This window comes from Sus scrofa, chromosome 13 (genome assembly GCF_000003025.6).
Source record: "Sus scrofa isolate TJ Tabasco breed Duroc chromosome 13, Sscrofa11.1, whole genome shotgun sequence".
Lineage (NCBI taxonomy): Eukaryota > Metazoa > Chordata > Mammalia > Artiodactyla > Suidae > Sus > Sus scrofa.
Window position 1 is genome coordinate 67148196 of NC_010455.5, and position 19741 is coordinate 67167936.

At 50.9% G+C, this 19741-nt stretch overlaps 1 protein-coding gene across 2 annotated transcripts in view; it reads left to right on the forward strand.

Moving 5' to 3' along the window:
* Positions 8591-19741, forward strand: part of SLC6A1 (solute carrier family 6 member 1) — a 42307-nt gene continuing 31156 nt past the window's right edge. Inside the window, exon 1 of one of the 2 annotated variants that reach the window (XM_021069340.1) lies at positions 8591-8743. The gene's annotated coding sequence lies outside the window, so the exon portion shown is untranslated. Of the gene's footprint in view, positions 8744-8949; positions 9889-19741 lie in introns of those variants that run through there. The other variant, XM_021069341.1, reaches the window with a different exon arrangement.

Consider the following 19741-nt stretch of genomic DNA (forward strand, 5'->3'; position numbering starts at 1 on the left):
CTGTGAACCTAAAACTTCTCTTTTAAAAAAAGTGATTTTTTTAAAGCAAGTGGCAGAATGTCAACTAGAGTACAAAGCTATTTTTATAATATAAACACACCAACACACAGAAACATTTTCTGGGTATATAGAGATGCATGCAAATGAAAGAAAGTAAGTTTGGAAGAACATGCAGGGACGGGAGGAGGAGGAAATGAGGATTAAGTGGGAAGATCAAAAGGAGTGTCTGTCTTAAATATTGGAGTGGTTTATAAGGAGCAAACACCGGAAATAAATGTGTAGTGAATACTATTTTTTAAGAGGAAAAAAATGAAGGAAAACAAAATAAGGAAAGAAAGAAGAGAGAGGAAGAGAGAAACAGGGGTAAAAAGAAGTAAGAGGGAGGGTCAGAGAGAAAGTGAGGGAGGAGGAGGACAGGGGAAGCAGACCCCCCCCCATGTCCCCTCTTCCCCCACCTGCCAAGATTTCTGCAGCTCCCAGCAGCCTGGGCAGACAAGTGAAATCCCGGGTCTCTGCAGTGTTCTCTCCCATGAAGACATCAGGCTCCTGGCTCCTGCCGCCTCCAGCCCCAACCTCAGGAGAGTGCTTTGTTCCCTTATCAGCCAGAACCAGCAAGGACCACATGGCTGGACCAACGCCTGGCCCACTGATTGCAAATTGTTTCTGAAGGAGCATTTTGCAGTGGGCTTTCCCTCTCCTGGGACTATTCTAGGAATGTCAATAGCTTCTGTTTGGCATAAAAATGCTGAATCCATTTCTCTCATAAATAACGATATTGTGATTAGCTGCCATTCTGAAAGTGGAGCAGGCATTTGCTGCTTCTGGATTTCCTAAGATAGAGATAGATGTACAGATGCCAAAGCCCTGATGGGGCGTCCACTCCAAGCCAGGGTTTGAGAGCTGCAAAGTCCTTCCGCCTCTCAACACCTCTCCTGGGCTGCGCTGTGCAGCAGAGGAAGAAACTGTGGCCCAGGGATGTCACTCAGCTTCAAAGTCCTAGAACGAGCCAGGGACTATTGAGTCTAAGATCAAATACACATGTCTATACCCCAGCTGCCCCTTACTCTTGTAAACCCAAGTAGACTCCGGATCAGGCTCCCTGCCTCGGCCTCATCAGACATCAGCTTTCTTTGCAGTGCCCACCCCTCCCCTGCTGGTATGTCCTGCATAACCCTGGACCTCATCTTTCCTAGGGGCCCTGGCCAACCTCCCACTCTGTTACCAGCAACTTCATGCTGGGGGCTTCCCCACACCCCAGAAGGCTGCTCTGCCAAGTACCTGCTGGTACACAAGTGCCAGGAAGTGAGCACCTTGGAGCAGTCTTCAACCAAAAGCTGGCAAGAGTTGGTGTATGATACCCCGGCTCCCTTTCTCCTCAGGTGGGGGTAATTCTGAGGTGCACCTGCTACCCTGTTTCCTAGTTTTGTCCCTGGAATTAAGAGCCAACTGCCTACCTGGTAGCTGGCTGGATCACACACCCCACGCCAGCTGCCTGCCCTTCGACCTTACGTCCTGTTTCCCCACTGTGTTCCCTTCCCCTCCGAAATAACCATGCGTTCATGTCCTTGTCCACAGGTCAGCCTCAGGGAACTCCCAAAAAGATCCCCTCAAGAGCCAAGATCCAGACACTCTCTGAGTCTTAGTTTAATCTGTAAAATGGGAATAACACCACCCATCTCGTGGGGTCACTGGGAGGGTGCTTGCAATGATCCAGATGAAGGGCTTGGCACTAAGTATAAGCTTTATAAATACCTGTGTAGTTACAGTACTTAAAATTATAAATGAATGAACTTGCCCTTGGCAGCTCATGGGTGGTGACTCCGTCTCCCCGCCCCAGGCCTGTGTTCCACAGCACCAATGGTCTCTTCATGCCTTTCTTCCAGGCCTCTGGTTTTCCTCCTGTGCAGTCACCTCACTCCCCCTCCCCAGCTCCTCCTGGGGGTCCTCAGTGATCCCCACAGGGGATCCAGTCTGGGTTGGTTGTCAGAGGCCCACAGGTGATGGTGACATTCAGCTCCTTCCTGGGAGTGGCTGTGATGCTCACCAGTGGGCAGGGTTTTGACTTCTGGGAGCCTGGCTGTGCTCAGGGGAGAAAAAATAAGGATTTTCTGAACTCTGAGCCCTGCTTACACCTTGTCTACCTGGACAGGTCCTCAAGAACCTGCCACCTGAGTGAGACATGAGCTTGTGGTTTTCATGTGTGCGTTTCTCTCTTCATCCGATATTTAGTGAGCACTTCTTGTGTGCCAAGCACTGTGCTGTTTACTCATTCCTGACCTCACAGAGCTTACAGTCAAGTGGGAGAGACAGAGGATGAATCCAGGAGCTAAACAACCCAGCGTGTGCATTTCCACGATAGGGGAACTATGCAGAGTGAAAACAGCTAGGGAACTGGGTCAGGCCAAGAAGGCAGGTGTTGTCCTACTGGCACAAGTTGAAACCTGCAGAGTCGAGGAGAGTCTATGAGAGAAGAGGATAAGGGAACAGTGTTCCTGGTAGAGGGAACAGCATAGATAAAGGCCCAGAGGAGGGAACATTTTGAGGAGCACTGAAAGTAGTCTCATATGGCTGGACATCGGCAATGAGTGCAGAAGGAACACAAGAGTCCCAGGCTCTCTGCCCTGGGAGGGAATATAAGGGTCAAGGAGTATTGAGCCCCTATTGTATGTTGGGCACCCAGGGACGGCAGTCCCTGCCCCAGTGAAGGGAGAATGGTGAGTACCTGAAGGGAGGCAGGAACAAGATCTGTGTGGGGATTTGAGGGAAGAAGAAATCCTATGTGGTTGGGCCAAAACCAGGCAAGATTCTTGGAGGCGGTGGCATTTGAGACTGCCTTAAGGTGGCTTGCAGATAGCACCTGAATAGTAAAATTATGTTGAGCAATTATCAAGCCCAGAGCATGAGCTGGCTTTCTCCCCAGCAACACTGTCAGATATAAGCTATATTATTACTATTATTATCATTATTATTATTATTATTATTATTATTATTATTGACTTTAAAAATGCACAACCCAAAAGTTGAGAGTTAAGTTTTATTTGGGGCAAAGTTAGGACTTAAGCCCAGGAGTGAGCATCTCAGGTAGCCCTGAGAAACTGCTCTGAGGAGGCCAGGGGCAGCTAGAACATAAGAGCTTTTGCAACAAAGGGCAGGTTGCAGGAACACAAGAGGTTTGGGCTCACTGAAATCGATCCTTTGATATGCACCTCAGCTATGGGGCCAGTATCCTGAGTTTTCACAGTCCTCAGGGCTCACCTGCTTACCCATCTGAGGTGGCCACATCTGCAGATGGCTGTGACATCCTTTGTTTTGTCTATTTAACTACGGCCTGGGCAGATAGCTCTGAAATACTGCACCACAGAGGCAGGAGGAAATAATATCAGTGTATATGATAAAGGTGAGGGGAAGGTGTGTGCAGCCATGCACATATTTTACAAAAGTTTATTGCTGGTCTCATGACGTTTACTACTAGTCACAAGGAGCAGACATCACCATGAAGGATTTTCATGTTTTTCTAGCTATGAGGACATGCAAGAATTGAGCACATAAAATCTCCTAAAAATATCTGACTATCTGAAGACCTGTTCTTCCAGTTTTCCCAGAGCACAGAAGGCTTCATTCCTGATTTCCACCCTGAGCTCAGCTCAGGCAATGCTGCGGGTGAGCAGGTGCAGTGGCTCATGACTGAATCCATGTAGAGGCAGATGACAAGTGCCAAACTCCAGTTCACATTATTATTCCCATTCTATAGATGAGGAAACTGAAGTCTGGGAAGGCGAAGTCACTTGTCCAAGGTCTCTCTACCTCCAAAGCCCACACGTGACCCACAGTGCTGCATGCGGTTGGGAAATATTTATCTGGTCAGCTCAGGATGGGTTCCACCTGCACTGAGCACTGCCTGCTCTCCGCCTTGTGGGGGTTGTCCCTTTGGAAGTGGCCATCTCCCCAACTGTTTAAGTATTGATCCCAGCATGGCACGACGTACACAAATATTTGAACATTCAACAACAAGGCTGGTGCTGGGGATCTGTCCCAGCGTGACTCAGGGACAGGATAACAAAATGATCTTATGTCCTATTATCTCCCGCAAGGTTTATTGTGGTTTTTCAAGTGGTTACACGCATTAATGTGGTGGCTCTTTTGCTAATGGGGCAATTTCTGGCGTGGAGGGGGGTGTGGTTAAAGTAATAGCATCCCATCTGAAAACAAAACATGAAGCCTGGTTTCCCTATGAGAAAGATTTTCTTAGGTTGAAGGGAGGCCTCTCAGTTTTACTATAACTTTGGACAAGCTGGATGAGGGACTTTGTTTTCATGGAGACAGAGTCTGCTCCAAGCAGCTAAGGGGTTCAGGGTAGGAGGCCTGGGCAGGGCATGGGGAGCAAATTCAGGCATGGCCCTGTCCTTGAGCCCCTCATCCAACAGCCTTGGATGTAGCAGAAGGGAAGTGCAATCTCTTTAATTTTCAGGTGAGGAAACTGGGGCTCAAAGAGGGAAAGGGACTTGTCCAAGGACACACAGAGGGCTGGAGATAAATCTGGGCATCCTGGCCCACCTCAAATCAGGACTTTTTCTACAGCAACACCTGTGGCCTGATGAAAGGTTGCCTGGGGGTGGCAGGAAAGCCCCGGGGGCAAGATTAATGAACTGGAGTTCCAGTTGTGGCTCAGTGGGTTAAGAACCCAACAGTGTTCATGAGGATGCTCGTTCGATCCCTGGCCTCCCTCAGTGGGTTAAGAATCTGGTGTTGCTGTGAGCTGTGGTGTAGGTCACAGATGCTATTCGAATCTGGCATTGCTGTGGCTGAGGTGCAGGCTGGCATCTACATCTCTGATTCAACCCCTATCCTGGGAACTTCCATACGCCGCGGGTCAGGCCACAAAAAGAAAAAAAAAAAAAAAAAGGTTAATGAACTTAATGGCCCAAGGCGCTAGCTTTGGAGCCAGCCAGGCTTAAGTTGGGATCTCAGCTCCTCTTCTACTGTGTGACTTTGGTCCAGTGACTCTCTGGAACTCTGTTTCCCACATGTCAGTGATTAGCATGCAGCTGCTGCTCCAACATGCTGTTTGTGGTCACCACCTTCCTGGCTCTGATACCGAGTAGCCAGCTGCTCCCAGGCAAGTCACTGTTTTTCTCTGGGTTTCAATTTACTCACTTCTAAAATAAAAGTCTTAGGAGTTCCCGTCGTGGCTCAGTGGTTAACTAGGAACCATGAGGTTGCAGGTTCGATCCCTGGCCTTGCTCAGTGGGTTAAGGATCCGGCGTTGCCATGAGCTGTGGTGTAGGTCGCAGATGCGGCTCGGATCCTGCGTTGCTGTGGCTGTGGTGTAGGCTGTTGGCTACAGCTCCGATTAGACCCCTAGCCTGGGAACCTCCATTTGCCGAGGGAGTGGCCCTAGAAAAAGAAGACAAAAAATAAAATAAAATAAAATAAAAGTCTTCAACTATGTGATATCTCAGGGCCATTTCCAGTCTGATGCCCCATAAATATATCAACTACCCCAAATGGGGGAGGGGAGGAGGTCTACAACAATGACATTAACAATAATATCAACCATGCATTAAGGGCCCACTGTGTGTGAGAGAACTTTGCTAGGGCCGGCCCCCCCTCATGTCACACCTACAGTATTATAGCAGTCCCCCCTACTGGCCTCTGGGCTTCCAGTCTTCTTCCGTTCAACCCACCTTGCAGACCTGGCCAGTTTCAGCAATTTTAAACCCTACCTGACTCTTCCGCCCCAGCACATTCAATGGCTCACCCAGCACCTCCCAAGGTCAAGTGCAATTCTTTAACACAGGCTAAGCTTTCCATGATCAGGCCCTGCCCTCTCTGATGAACCAGCCTACCAGCTGCATTGTCTCTTTGTCTCGTCCTCTCCCTGTGGCTCCTCTCGAAGGTGCTCAATGAACATTTGTTGAGTGAATGAACACATGGCTGAAATGTTTCTCTAAATTAGGCTACTCAAACTTTTGTTATTTGCAAAGCAGCCACAAGAGTTTTGCAAAAATCTGTGCATTGTGTCTATTTTTATTTACTTAAGTATTTTCCTTTTTTAGATTAAATAAATGTATCTGAAAAGGAAATTGTACATCGTAATGTAATTCGAAGATCAGTATTACTTGCCAGAAATAGGTCTCCACTAAAATAGGTACAAGGACAGACAAGGAATGTATTCAATTCTAACTAGATACCCGTGTCCACCAGGGCTGGCCTCCTAGGGCTTATCTCTCATAGTCAAAACGGAATTGCTCAGTACCATGGAGAAGTGTTAAAGACAAATTAGCACCAACCTGAGACTCACCCATGAACAGAAATCACAAGGATGTTACAGGGAAATGAATATGGAAGAGCTATTTCTCTCCAACTTATTCCACTCCACTGAGAATTATCCTGCTACCACCATGGTTGCCAGCCCACAAGTGGGAACTAACAGAACCCATCCCTTTAGCCCATGAGGGATGCATGTGAGTTCTCTGGAACACTTGAACTGGGTGACAAAAATGGCTGCCGGCAACTCCAGGCTCTGAAACCAAGGTGGAGATCAAACTTCTGTTTAACAATTGTTTTAGCAAAAGTCCCGGGGAGAGTTCTCAGCAATCCAGCAGGTGTCACACATTCCCCACCCCCCCGAGATCAGGCTGATGTGCTCTGGCTGTACCTGGGTCACTTGCCCACCTCTGAAAAGAGGGAACCCCACCAAACCATATGAATGTGAGTGGAGGAGGGGAAGTTTCCCAAATCACAGTGGAGATGCTATCACCTGAGCTAGCTAAAATGAATATCAGATAAGCAAAACTAGCTTCTATTTTTACTGCCCTCATATCCTTGCTCAAATCTGTGCCCCATATCTCCATCCAGATGGTGTCTATTCATCCTTCAGTCATAGCTCAAATGGTACTTGAGGACTTCCCCACCCATCCCAAGCAGGGCTGGGATCCCCTGAAATGTGTGCTCCCTGCAGAGTTTGTCAGTCTGGGCTTGTGTGGTTATTTGATAGAAGCCTGTCTCCCAGGCTGGACCAGAACCACCTTGGGGTCTGCGGCCTGTTTTGTTCACCATGGTGTCTCCAGAGCCCAGGATAGTTTCTGACAAATAAAAGGAGCTCAGTAAATATTTACTTGAGGTACAGAGGGAGGTCATAAGCACATGGAAGCTGGTGAGTAGTTATGGGGGAGGAATGGATGGGTTAAGTAAGGTTTCAAGATTCCACACCTGGGAGTTCCTATCATGGCTCAGTGGAAACGAATCTGACTAGCATCCATGAGGACACAGGTTCGATCCCTGGCCTTGATCAGTGGGCTAAAGATCCAGCATTGCCATGAGCTGTGATGTAGTTCACAGATGTGGTTCAGATCCTATGTTGCTATGGCTGTGGTATAGGCTGGCAGCTATGGCTCCAATTTGACCCCTAGCCTGAGAACTTCCTTATGCCATGAGTGCAGCCCTAAAACGACAAAAAAAAAAAAAAAAAAAAAAAAAAAAAGATTCCACACTCATAGGTGAGAATGTGGGAAAGTGATGGGGCAGTCACGGTGAACTTGGGAGCACTGGGTATTGTGGGACCCCAGGGTAGGTGACAGGGTGAGGACAGGGAGTCAATCAGCAAATGCCAGCCCTGGATTCAGAGAGAGGAGGCAAAGAGTAGGTCAAGGCTGAGAGAAGGAAATCATTTCTGTGAGTCCATAAGGTACCCAGAGAGAAAGGTAGTCGTGGACCCATTCCCAGGAGCCTTTGTGAAAGGGGTCAAGGGTTAGGATTTGGCAAGGGGAAGGAAGTCCTCTAGCACTGGGTGTGCAGAGGAGGCTATCTGGTGGGGAAGTGGAGGGGGGGTTAGTTCTGCTGCCGTCCTTGGGTGTTGTTCCAGGCTGGGTTTCCCTTTTTAATCATCTGTTTATCCATCTGTCCATCCACACATATAGCCACTTGTGTCTCCACCACGGAGCCCTGAGCGCCGACAGGGGGTCCTTCCCAAGCCGCCCCTCCCTGCCATGTGCACACCTTCAGCCTGGTACCAAGAGCCTGGTCACCCCAGGTCAGAAACGGTTCCGTGTAACAGGCAGGGGGAGGCTGCCCCAGGGAGGAGAGCAGAGAGGTGACAGGAGCCCGCCCCTCACTCACACTGCAGGGGCCTTGTGATCTCCAGGGAGAGAAGAGGGTGACAGAGAAAGAGAAAAAAGACCAACATAAGCAAATCGGCAAGGCTGGAAAGAGAAAAGCCAAGAGGGATATCCATGTGGAAAAGGACTGGGACACAGATATCCGGACGGTCTGGCCAAAGCAGGGAAGAGGACACCAGACTGAAGGAAAAAGAAGTGGGGGGGGCGGAGAGGGGAGCAGGCGAGGGAGAGGAGAGAGAGAAGAAAGGATAAAAGAGGAGAGGGAGGAGAGATGTAAAAGAGAAGTGGAAGCGAGAAACAACAGAGAGGAAAGAGGAGAAGGCAAGGAAAGGAGAAGGGTGAAGGGATGCGGGAGGGGCGGCCCGGCCGGGGGCGCGCGGTGGGCGGTAGGCGGGCGGTGCGGCAGCGCCCCTCCCCGAGGTGGGCGGGCTCCGGCGCCCCGGCCCCGCCCCCTGCCCTTCCGCGCTCCCCTCCCCTCTTCCCCGCGTGCCTCCGCCCGCCCTCGGAAGACCGAGCGAGCGGCGAGGTTGCGGGCGATAGTCGCGGAGCTGAGGAGCCGGGAACGCAGCGGAGCGGCCGAGCTGCCCGCGCAGCGCCCGCCGCGGGCAGCGCAGCCCGGGCCGCAGGTAGGAACGGACGGCCGGCGTCGGGGCGCGGGGCGTAGAGCCCAGGACTGCCAGACAGCGCAGTCCGGCGCCCCAAGCCGCCGCCGGCTGGGAGGGATGTGGGGTCGGGCACATGGAGATTCCAGCGCCTTCCTCGCCTGGCCTTGGGCCACAGCAAGGAGCCTGGGGCGCCTCTCCGACCGTCAGCGCGCGTCCCGGCCATCCCCCCGGGAAGCGCGGGGGGCCAGGAGAACTCACATGAGGAGCTCGAGAATCAGCCCATTCCTGGTCGCGGGCCGCTTGGTTTCTAGTTGGCGCTCAATTCTGCTGGAGCCGTCGAAGCGCCGGGTTCATCCCCAGAGGGTGGTGGAGGACCCTGGAAAGAATGATAGCGTTTGGGGAGCTGTGCGCCACTTCGTCTGGGGTCAGCTGCACCAAGGTCGAGCTGTGCCCCCGTTCTATTCTCTGAGGGCTAAGGGAGCAGGCGACTGGGGAACGGGACACCTCCTTTCTGTCTCTCAAGAAATGTTGCCTAGAAAGCACACCATGGCTTGGGCTTGAGCTGAGCGCACAGAAGCTCGCGCTCGCACTCTTCCCACTCCTTTCCTGGAGGAATATGGGGTGAGCGGGGTCCTCCTGAAGGTTTGAGGACTGTCTCCTTGCTACCGCGGGGACCATGCTCACTTTCTTGCCTTATGTCCTGGCATTTACTTTCTGGGAATTGGAAAGGGGGGCAACTCTGCTCCGCGCCATTTCCGCGGGGCAGTGACCAGCAGGTCTTCATACGTGGTCCCTTTGTGCCCACTCATCTCTACAGCTGGCACCCACAGATGTCGCATTCTAGCTTAGCTTGCTTCTCAGACAAGGAACTCAGACCCAGCAGCCTGGCTCGGAGGCTCTGAGCTAATCTCCCCAAAATAGACGTGAACCCCAAGGAGAAAATTGGATTTTTAAAAGCCCAGTGGCAATGCTGTTTCTTCCCAATGTGGGGCATGAGCTCTCCCTCCCTCTCCCAGAAAGCTCAGCCTCATCTTCATGAAGAGCTGGGGAGGGGGGGAAGGCACTGAATAAAATGGCTCCTGAGCTTTGATGACACCCCCAAATCAGCGACTCTATCAGGCTGAGTGGACTTTGAGGTTGACCTTCATTTTTCTGTGACACACAAGGTGGGTGCTTGGCAAGAGAGGGGGTGTTGGGTGCTGGGTATTGCCTAGATTCTCTCTTTGGGAACTTTGGGGGAAATGCATTCATAAGGGTGTCTGAAAAGCATATCCTGACTCCCAAATTCCAGAACAAAGGAGTTTCAGTGGGACTTACAAGCATCAGAACTCTGTCTCTCTTGCTCTTTGGAGCACTCTCCAGGAAGGGTTGATCCAGCCCCTGCTCTTGTCCTGGTCAGAGCAGCTTCACACCCTCCCCCACGCACAGGAGGGAGAGGAGAACTTGCCCTTCGGGGCGAAAGTCCCAGGAGAAGTGAAAGGGACCTTTTCCCAGAGCAACGGGGCAAAATGGCTGAGCTTCCCTTGAACCTCAGAAATAAATTGTCAGGCAGGCAGCAAACAAAGAAAGCGCTCTCTCTCTCTCTCTCTAGCCAAGCACTGGCTCAATGGCCAGTCCTTGGAGGACAAACAGAGAGTCCCAGGCAGTGGGATGCAGCCGGGCTTGTCTGGCAGAGCATCTGGAGAGTGGGGTGATCCCAAAGAATTACATGGGAAAAGCAGCTGCTGTGGGAGAGAAGTGAGGACCATCTCTGCTCCTGTTCTATCCTTAAGTCCAGGGCTGGAGGCTCAGGGGGAACTGGATCCCCCAGGAACTGAGGATGGGGCTGGGAGGGGTGTCTGGGGGCCAAGGAGGAGGCAGCTCTGAGGGTAAAGGAAAGAGCAGGTCCCTCCAAGCTGAAAGACGCACAATAGCTCAGTCTCTCCCCGGATTTCACGTGCCTGGCAACCAGGCTCCAAATGCTGTGGATTTGTTTATGCGGGGCCCAGCACCAAGCAGGCACTCAGTAAATGTCTTAGAATAAAGCCTGCATGGATGGGTGGTGAGGACAGCACCAGCATGGACCTACCTGTGTCACTGAGTAGGAAGGCTGTGAAATGTGGTCTCTGAGACCACTGCCAGGAATGAGCCCTGGACAAGCTGGCTTTGAGCTGGGCTCCTGCCATTTTCTTCTGTGACCTTGGGCAAGTTCTCGTCCCCGTGGGAAGGTAGGGATGGAGTACCGAAAGCACCCAATGTGCCCAGCCCACAATTCCTACAGTGACCTTGTGCAGCAGGTACTCTTCTAATCCCCTACTTGAGAGGTGAAGAAACTGCAGCACAGAGAGGGGCAGTGACTTGCCCAAGGTCACACAGCCAGGAGGAGGCAGGGCAGAGATATGAACACCAATCTTCTGACTTCCAGGCCAACTCTTTGCCTGGTTGCTGGGTCTCTGGGCCTTGGTTTTCACTTCCATAAAGTGTGCTGCTGGGGTGATGGTCAGGTTTTGATGACTGACAGTGAGGCCCCTCGGGACTGCCCGCCTTCCTGGTATATGCTAAGAGCAACATTAAGTAAAGCCCAAATGTCAGGGAGCTTCTTGCCTTCACATAAAGATGTTGTTCCAGTACTTGGCTCGTGAGCTCAGTAGCTGAGATAGAGACATCCCCAGCCACTTGGAATTTGGAGATTTCTTTTATGTCTCCCCTCCGCCTTTCTTGTGATATATGGATCATCGGCTGAGTGTCAGCCCCAGTTGAAGCCTTGCCCATCACCTCTAGTCCCCCTGCTTCCTGAAGTCCATCCCCTTTGTCCTGGGAGCAGGTAGCGTGCCTGAGCCCCTCCCCATCACCTGGCCTGAGGTATGCCTAACAATTCCTTCCTTTGCTCACCTAAGCCCTCCCCCTCAGCCACAGCTCCAAAACTAAACCCAGTTAGAGGCTCTTCATCACCTTGTTCCTCAAACAGAAATGATGTGTCAGCCGGCCTGGCTTTGCCGGTATTAGAACTGCCCCTGCAATTCAACAGGGCCAAGCACAGCCCCTGCCTTAATGAAAACAACCCTGAATTGACAACAGTTGTGAGAGCAGCAACCTTCCCCCGCCTCCCCCCGCCCCCCCCCATCATCAGGTGTTCATCCATTGCTCCGTGGCATTCCTCAGCACCAGCTCCTAAAATGGGCCCAGCACCCACGGGCTGGAAGGGAGGGGAAGAGCCTGGTACTTGAGAGGGGGAAAGGCTGGGAGGCCTGATGTGGATCCCCAAATCAGGCATCCCAGGAAATATGCCTCCTTGATCTTGGTGAACATCCAGCACCTCCACTGTGGGCTTACCTGAGGGCTTCCGGAGCCAGGGAAGGGACTGGGAGTCAGGGGGAAGCTGGCTAATTGTGGAGACAGGGTTGCCTGGCAGAGACGGTAGGTGTGAACGCAAGCTGTGATATTTCAGCACAGACTTGGATCTAGTAATAAATGGGGGGGGGGAACAACACTAAATGTTGTTCCAATGATAATGTCATCAATAACAGTAATAACTAAGCCTTATTGCAAGTTGATGATCTGCCAGGAAGTCTGCTGAGTGCTTGTGTGGAAGCACTGCATTTAATTTTCACAAGTCCCCACGGGCTACATAGTAGAACTGTCCCTGTAAAGATGAGGAAACTAAGGAGAGAGGGTAAGCCACCTGCTACAAGATTGTTGGGCTGGGAAGTGGCCCTGGAACCCTGTTGCAGCTGCCACATGCTGACACTCCTGCCACGGAAAAGGCCCTGGCCTTGCTGGCTTGGCAAGAACCGCAGTGCCCCATTTAAGGAGCTGTGCAGTTAAAAAGCATTTCCTGGTTCGTTCCATCAATTGAGCTTTGCCACAGCTCAGGAGGCCTGTGGCCCAATAACTGCTATTTGGTGACTAGAGAGGTTGAGGCACAGAGAGATGAACTTGTACGCAAGATCTTTAGCTGTGAGGTTGCAGAACTGAGATTCGCACTCAGGTGCTCCTGGTATGGGATATTTGTGACCTATGTTCTGGCTTCATTTCAAGCTGGTGTTGATGTTGTGCACCCAGCCACCTTTCCCTAACTCTAGGGTGGCCCCCCTTTTGTCACCACCTTCTTGCTGCTCTGAAAGCCATAGAGAGCAGCCGAGGAAGTCATCAGTCCTGTTTACCATGATCTGACATGACATGAAAGTGGCATCTGATTTGATGCGAGCTGCCTGCAGCGAACGGCCTTCTATTTTTACATTTCTCACAAATTGGAAATTACAAGGAGGCCAGGTCTTGCAGAGTGATTGGCTGTGGCACGCTATAAGCTGGGGGTGTGCAGGAGGTGGAATGGGCCACATTAGGGGGCCAGGGGCCCTCCTGGCTGCAGAAAGGACCCCTAGCTTCTGGGGCTGGATGGGATCCTGGCTCACAAGACAGGCTGGAGGACGCAGGAGTTAGTGGCTGCTTCAGTGACCTGCAGCTCTGCCCACCTGTCAGCTGCACTATGTCTGCAAGATCAGTGTTATATGCCAGTTCTGGAGATAACTGAGTTCTGGCCAGAGGGACGTTCAAGGTCAAAGATGCCCTGAAAGACACCGACAGCAGGTTGCTTTCATGGCTTTATTGTTTGGTAAGGAAGTTCTGTGCAGGGAGAAGTCAGCAGCCACAAGGAGGTGAGAAATGACATTTGGTATCAGTATTGCAGTTTTCTGGAACTGAATACTAATAACAGTTCTCCCAGTCATCAGAACAGCACTTCTAAGTTTGAAAAAAGGCGGGGGGGGGGGGACTCTTGTGGCTGTTTTTCCTTTTGCTCCTGTATGAAGTATTACAGGGGAAGAAAATATGGTCTCTGATAGCCTGGAGAAGAGTCCTCTGTCAAACAAAAAGGGATTTTCTAGGGCTCCTTTTCTCAAAAAACCCAAATCAGAACGACCTTGACTCAGATGAGACCTCTTTGCACACACGTGAATACAAACACACTTGACACTTAAGTAGAATTTCACAACATGATTTCCATTGATGTTTGCAAGTGCCCTAGGATCTCCAAGTGAAATTAATATTATCATCTCTGTCTTTTGGATGAGAAAACAGGCCCAGCAAGCCCTGAACACCCTCATCCCTGACCTCAGGTTTTCCAGCTAAGGGTGGCTGCCTTGACTAAGTCTAAATCCAAATTCACCAAGTAGCCCCTTAGAAGGAACCCAGAGGAGCCTCCATCTGTAGGAGGTAGAACATAACACGGGGATCAGGACTGTTGGACGGTGTGAGATTTTGAGGAAAGGGCCCCAGATCGTCTTCTAGCTTCATCTGAGCTCCAGACAGTGGCAAATGTCTCCTCCGTCATGTTCAGCATTTGGGATCTGGAGTATGCTCATTGATGCAGGATGGGAAAAGAAGGATGATTGCACTCAAATGCATGAGCACGTGTACAATTGTGCTTATCTAGGTGGATTTGGATGAAAATAAACACCAGGGACCCCAAGAGACCATCTCAAAGGATCTAAGGGCCTTGGTAATGAGGAAAAGCATGTGGAAGTGTCTGTATATGAGCCTCAGCATTTGGGACCTCCTGGAGGAGTGGCTTTGTGGTTCTGAGTCGTGCCCAGCCAGGAGGGAAGGGAAGGGGTGGGGCGTGGGATGAAAATCACTGACCCTGGCCATGACCCCCTTCCCTTCTGCCCTTGGGCTGCTGCCCATGCTGAAGAGTGTGGACTCTCACGAGTTCTGGGTGAGGTAAGGAAACCTGAGGGTTTCACATGTCCCCTGGCTGAGTGGCCAGCCCAGCCCTGACCACCAGGAAGGGAGCACCTCTAGGGGAACCAGTTGTGGGCTGTCAGAGGCTGGTAAGAAGGATGCTAGGGGATGGATGTGTTGTCCCCATTGGCCAGAGGATGACCCCGAGGTCCAGGGAGGGATTACATATCAGAGTTCAAAGCCAGGTCTTGAAGGTACCAGCCCCCTGTGCTTTCCCACACCACCCAGAGAGGAGATTGTAGTGGGGGGCTTGGAGCTTTGACTCAGTGAGAGAGAGGATAAACAACACAAAACAAAAATGACACAGTCAGAGGCCATCGCTTCCCAGGCGCTGTATGCTCCCCATCCTGCGTCCAACCCTTGCAGCCAACTGAGACTCCTAGCACTCTTTGTGGCTGTTGCCAGAGCTTGAGGTCAAGGACCCTCCTATGATTTAAAAAAAAAAAAAAAATGGCTTAGGGATGAGGAAGAAGTCATCTGGCTGAAGAGATGAAAAGATGGAATTTAAATGCACTCATGTATTGTGTGTACATTATTAACAGGTTGGTTCAGCACGGTGACACCAAATCATCAGGTCCCTACAAGCCCCAGTTTTGAGCTCTGACTGCAACGCGGGCACTGAGCCCAGCACTTGCCGTGTCCTGGGATCCTCCGTAGGAAACCAAGCCCAGGGTGCTCACTTGGTTGCCCAAGGTTGCCCTGCTGACTGACACATACTGGGAGACCCAGGGCCAGGGCTTGCAGACCCCAGAAAGTGGTGAGAGAGACATGTCCCATGCAGGCTGCCTGTGGACTGGGTCCTTCTCTAATCTGGGTGTCGCTTTCTCAGTCCATAAAGCCAAGGGCTTTGGACTAGACAGGTCGATGGGCTGCTCTCTTTGCCCGGCGCCAGCTCTCCAAGGGGGGAAAGGGAGGCTGCACGCCCCACTTCCTCCTCCATTTCCCCATAATAGCCTCCCCAAGACTAATGACTGGGAAACTAAGAGCCCTTTCTCCAAATGGCAGTGAATGCCACTAATGACAGAGCAGATGCAGCACTGTTAATTATGCCGAGGGTATTAAATGAAAACGCCAGCCCCAGAGGAGTTACATAGCACCACTAGGCTGGCAATGGCTCTGCCTAAAAGTGGTGCCATCAGCCCGCGCCAAGGCAGAACTGCCCCCTCCCCAACCTCGGAGCCAGCCAGGAGTCACAAAGCCTTGTTCACTCTGGCCCCCTCTTCAGCACAGGGTCTGCAGAGTCTCCTGGGGTGGGGCATTGGTGACCGCTCTGGGAGATTTTCCTTTTTTTTTTTTTTTTTTTCTGCTTTTTAGGGCTGCACCCACGACATATGGAGGTTCTCAGGCTAGGGGTCTAATCGAAGCTACAGCTGCCAGCCTGCGCCAGAGCCACAGCAACATCAGATCTGAGCTGCATCTGTGGCCTACACCACAGCTCATGGCAATGCTGGATCCTTAACCCACTGAGCGAGGCCAGGGATCGAACCCTCAACCTCATGGTTCCTAGTCAGATTCGTTTCCGCTGCACCACTTTGGGAAATTCACGCTCTGGGAAATTTTCTATGAGACTTCTGGGGGTGGAGTGAGAGGCAGATGTGGGCAAACAACTGGACCAGATAAAACTTTGAGCCCTACTATGCATGATGGAGATAAACCAGGTACTGGTTGTGTCCTCCAAATAGCTGCTCACGGTCAAAGCCGTTAAGTTCCCTAGGAGCAGGAATACTGTGTCTTCAGGTGTCTCAGATGCACAGCATAATTGGGGACACATAGCAAGGACTTACCTCTTGCTTTTGATTGTCTCCATGACTCCTTAAGTGAGAGCCAGAGGCCACACGGATGGAGCCAGAGCAAGACTAGCTGTGGGCTGAAAGGAGCAGAGGGACAGGTAGGAGGACTGGCTCACTTCCCTAGGCAGCACCAGCCTGGCATTTCTGGATAGCTGGACTTGCCACTTGCTGGTGACCATGGATAACCCATTGCCCTCCCAGAGCCTCAGTTTGCATATATGCAAATTGGGCACAGTGAGGTGTGATGGCTGCAGGCAACCCTGTCTCTGAACCACCCCTAGCCCTAAACCAATCAGGTTGCAGAGATTGCATGGTCAGAAAAATAACATTTGAGAGGCAGTTCAGCAGGAGAGGGCAGTGTCACCAAAGGCAACTTCCGGTTATTCTTGTGGATTAAAAGTGTCACTCAAACCTTCAACCTTCTCCAGTAGGTCTGGTCCCTTTCCCCCTGCTTCTTGAACCTCAAAAGCCATTTCTTAGGATTTCCTAGGCCAGAGAACATCACAAAACCCACCCATTTAAGGCTCCTCTGTTACAGGTGGCTAAACTGAAGCCTAGAGAGGAGGAGTCCTAGCCTGCAGGTGCTAGGAACCAGAGCTACTAACCCCTAACCAAGTGCTCTTTCCTAACCCCTAACCCAAGCCAGCCCAGCTTCACTGTTGAGAAATTATTAAATAGAGTTGGTGGAAGGACTCTGGTTGCCATGACAACGGATCTTGTGTCCTCGGGAGATAATGGCGTTGCACAAGGCAGAGTGATGTGTGTTGAATGCTGATTTGGGAGCTGCTAGAGCAGTCTAGCGAGCAAGAGAGTTGGGGGCTTGTGTCTAGGGCTTGAGCCTCCCCAAGAAAAAGGCTCTGGGTGGGGGCAGCTGCTGAGAAGGTCACTTTGCCAGGAAGCGTCCTTGCTACAACCTTGCAGAAAGGGATAATTTCCTTTACTCAGTGGAGGTGCAGAGTGATGTGTGGAGGGGTGACATGGCTTCACTTAGGTCACACACCTGGCCAGAAGGCAGGGTTGGGATTCAGACCCCCAGCAGCTGCAGAAGGTCTAGGCTACAGAGGGCCTGGGAGGGGGCAGGGCGAGGAGGAGGGTGTTGATGAGCTGGGCACGTGGTGTGCTCAGGGTACCTAGACCTCTCTAGAGACTATTGAGGAGCATCTCAAACATGGAGCTTCTGATGGGCCAGGAGCAACCATTCCAGCCCAAGAGGGGTGAGAAACACAATGTCCAAAGTTGAAGTCCACCCTCCTGCTTCTTAGCTGTGTGACTCTGGGCAAGTCATTTCACCTCTCTGAGCTTCACAGTCCTCATCTGCAAAATGGGTAATAGCAGACCTACTTCCAATGATTGTTAGGAGACCAAATAAGGTAAGATGGGTAGAGCATCAAGCCCTACTGCTGGGCATCTGCCATCGCTGTTATTAACCCAGGAGAAGAGGCTCAGAAAAGAGTCAGCTCCCAGCTGTGTATCAGCTTGTCATGTGTGGTATTGGGAGAGTGAAGCCAGTTAACACGAGTACAAGAGCCATAAATAACAGGGATCTTCATTCCAGGCTACTGACTATCAGCAAAACAAACCAGCAGCCCCCATCCCCCAAAATATGCATATGTACTTTGTCTTTGGAAAGCATGACTGGTGCACCTCACTGTAAATGGACTGTCCCAGAAAGCCTATGCACGAACCACACTGGGGGAAGTCGTGTTTGCTCTGGGCCCACTGACCAGATGACCCAGGGCCCTGAGCCCTAGGTCCTGTCACCTCCACTCTGCATTTCTCTGTCCCGAACTGCTGGTGCAATATATTCATTTCGCTATTTGGGGTTGGGGAGCATGGGGTTAACACCCCGAGAAACCCCAAAGTACATCATTTGCATGCTGGCAAAGATATGAGGCGAGCTGGCAGACAACCCCACTCCGTTCTGGATGCAGAAAGAAGGTGCTGGACTCAGGCACTTGGCTGTTTCCAAAGCAATGGTGAGAGCTGGGGTCCTGATTAGAGGCAAGTCACCATTTTGTTTGTTACCACAAACCAGATCCACCCCCACAGTGGCACCCTGTCCCCAGATTCCCAGAAAGGGAGGGTTCGTCAGTGAGCCCAGGACCCCCAGCTCTGACCCCTCCATCCTATGCAAGCAGCAGAGTGTAGGGAGATTCATTCCATGGGCACGTGAAGATAGTTGACATTTAATGGGATTTGAACAGATGTGCTAATTGCAGGGCTAGGTACCAATGTCCACCCGAGGAACCATGTTCAGAGATGTTTGCCCTGAGGATTTGATGTGATCGGCATCTGCTGGCAGCTCCACAATTCTCCTTTATTGACTGCCTGTGGGTTAAGGTAACTGGCATTCTGCCCAGACCTTTTTTTCCCCATATAGCTCTTTAAAAAAAATTGCCCCACACAGGTGATTTATTATCATTTCTGCCAGGTGTCAAGCAGATACTTGGTACTAGGCTCTGTATTAACCACATTCCGTAGAATCCCATGTCATCCTCACGGTGGCCACAACCATAGCCATCGTCACTTCAGACTTAGGTTCTGCAGTCACACAACATCCACACTGGGACTCAAAGCCAGGTTTTCTTGCCCTGTTCTGACCTGGCTCATGACAAATAAACCTCTGAACACAGCTGACATCCAAGTGAGTTTCTTCATGTTCATGGAATTCAAGAATGTTTTACTCAACTAAAAATCCCCTTTTCCCAAATGGAGAAGTTATTCTTGCTGCATGGGATTTGTTCCCTTGACAAAGGGGGATTCCTACTATAAAAATTCCTTTAGAAAGCTTAGTGAATGAATCGGGAACAGATGCATTGGCTTAAGTGAGCATTTGTTTGAGTCTTTTAAAAAATACAATTAGTTTTCTCTCGTAGGAAATATCCAAGACCAAAGAATCTGACCCTGCATCGACTCTGAAAATACACACCCTCCTCATTCTTGCAAAATATTCTTAAGCAGTGTCTCTCAACATTTAAAAAAAAAAAAAAAGCCAACTGAGCTGTACTAAAAGAACAATAGGATTTATTGTATCCCAAATATAAACTCCTAATACTGATCATCCTTGTTTAAACACCCCCACCTCCAGGAGGTTTGTGTATTTCCTAGGAAAGGGGCAACGGTAACCTATCCTCTATCACTCTGAGAAAGAGCTCTCTAGAGTGGCTAGACTGTGCCCTCTATGTTAAGGTTGCCAACTCATAGGCCATGGTTGGTCAGGCGGGTCAAAACGATGAGTAGAGAGGTCAGGAATAAGATGATGCTCACAGTAGGACTGGCAGTAAACTGGAAAACACACACCCACTCTCCCTCCCCAAAGCACACAACCAAATACATGTGTGGGACCCCTTTGGCCTGCGGGGCACTAGTTTGAGATCTCCCGCTGGTTCTCATTGTGACTTTTTGTGATCTTAGTCCAGTCTGTGTTTGGGGCTTTGGTGTGCATGTGACCAGCCAGAATGGGGTTGACAAAGCCTACAGAGTTGTCAAGAGGAGGAAATGGAGTCCCAGG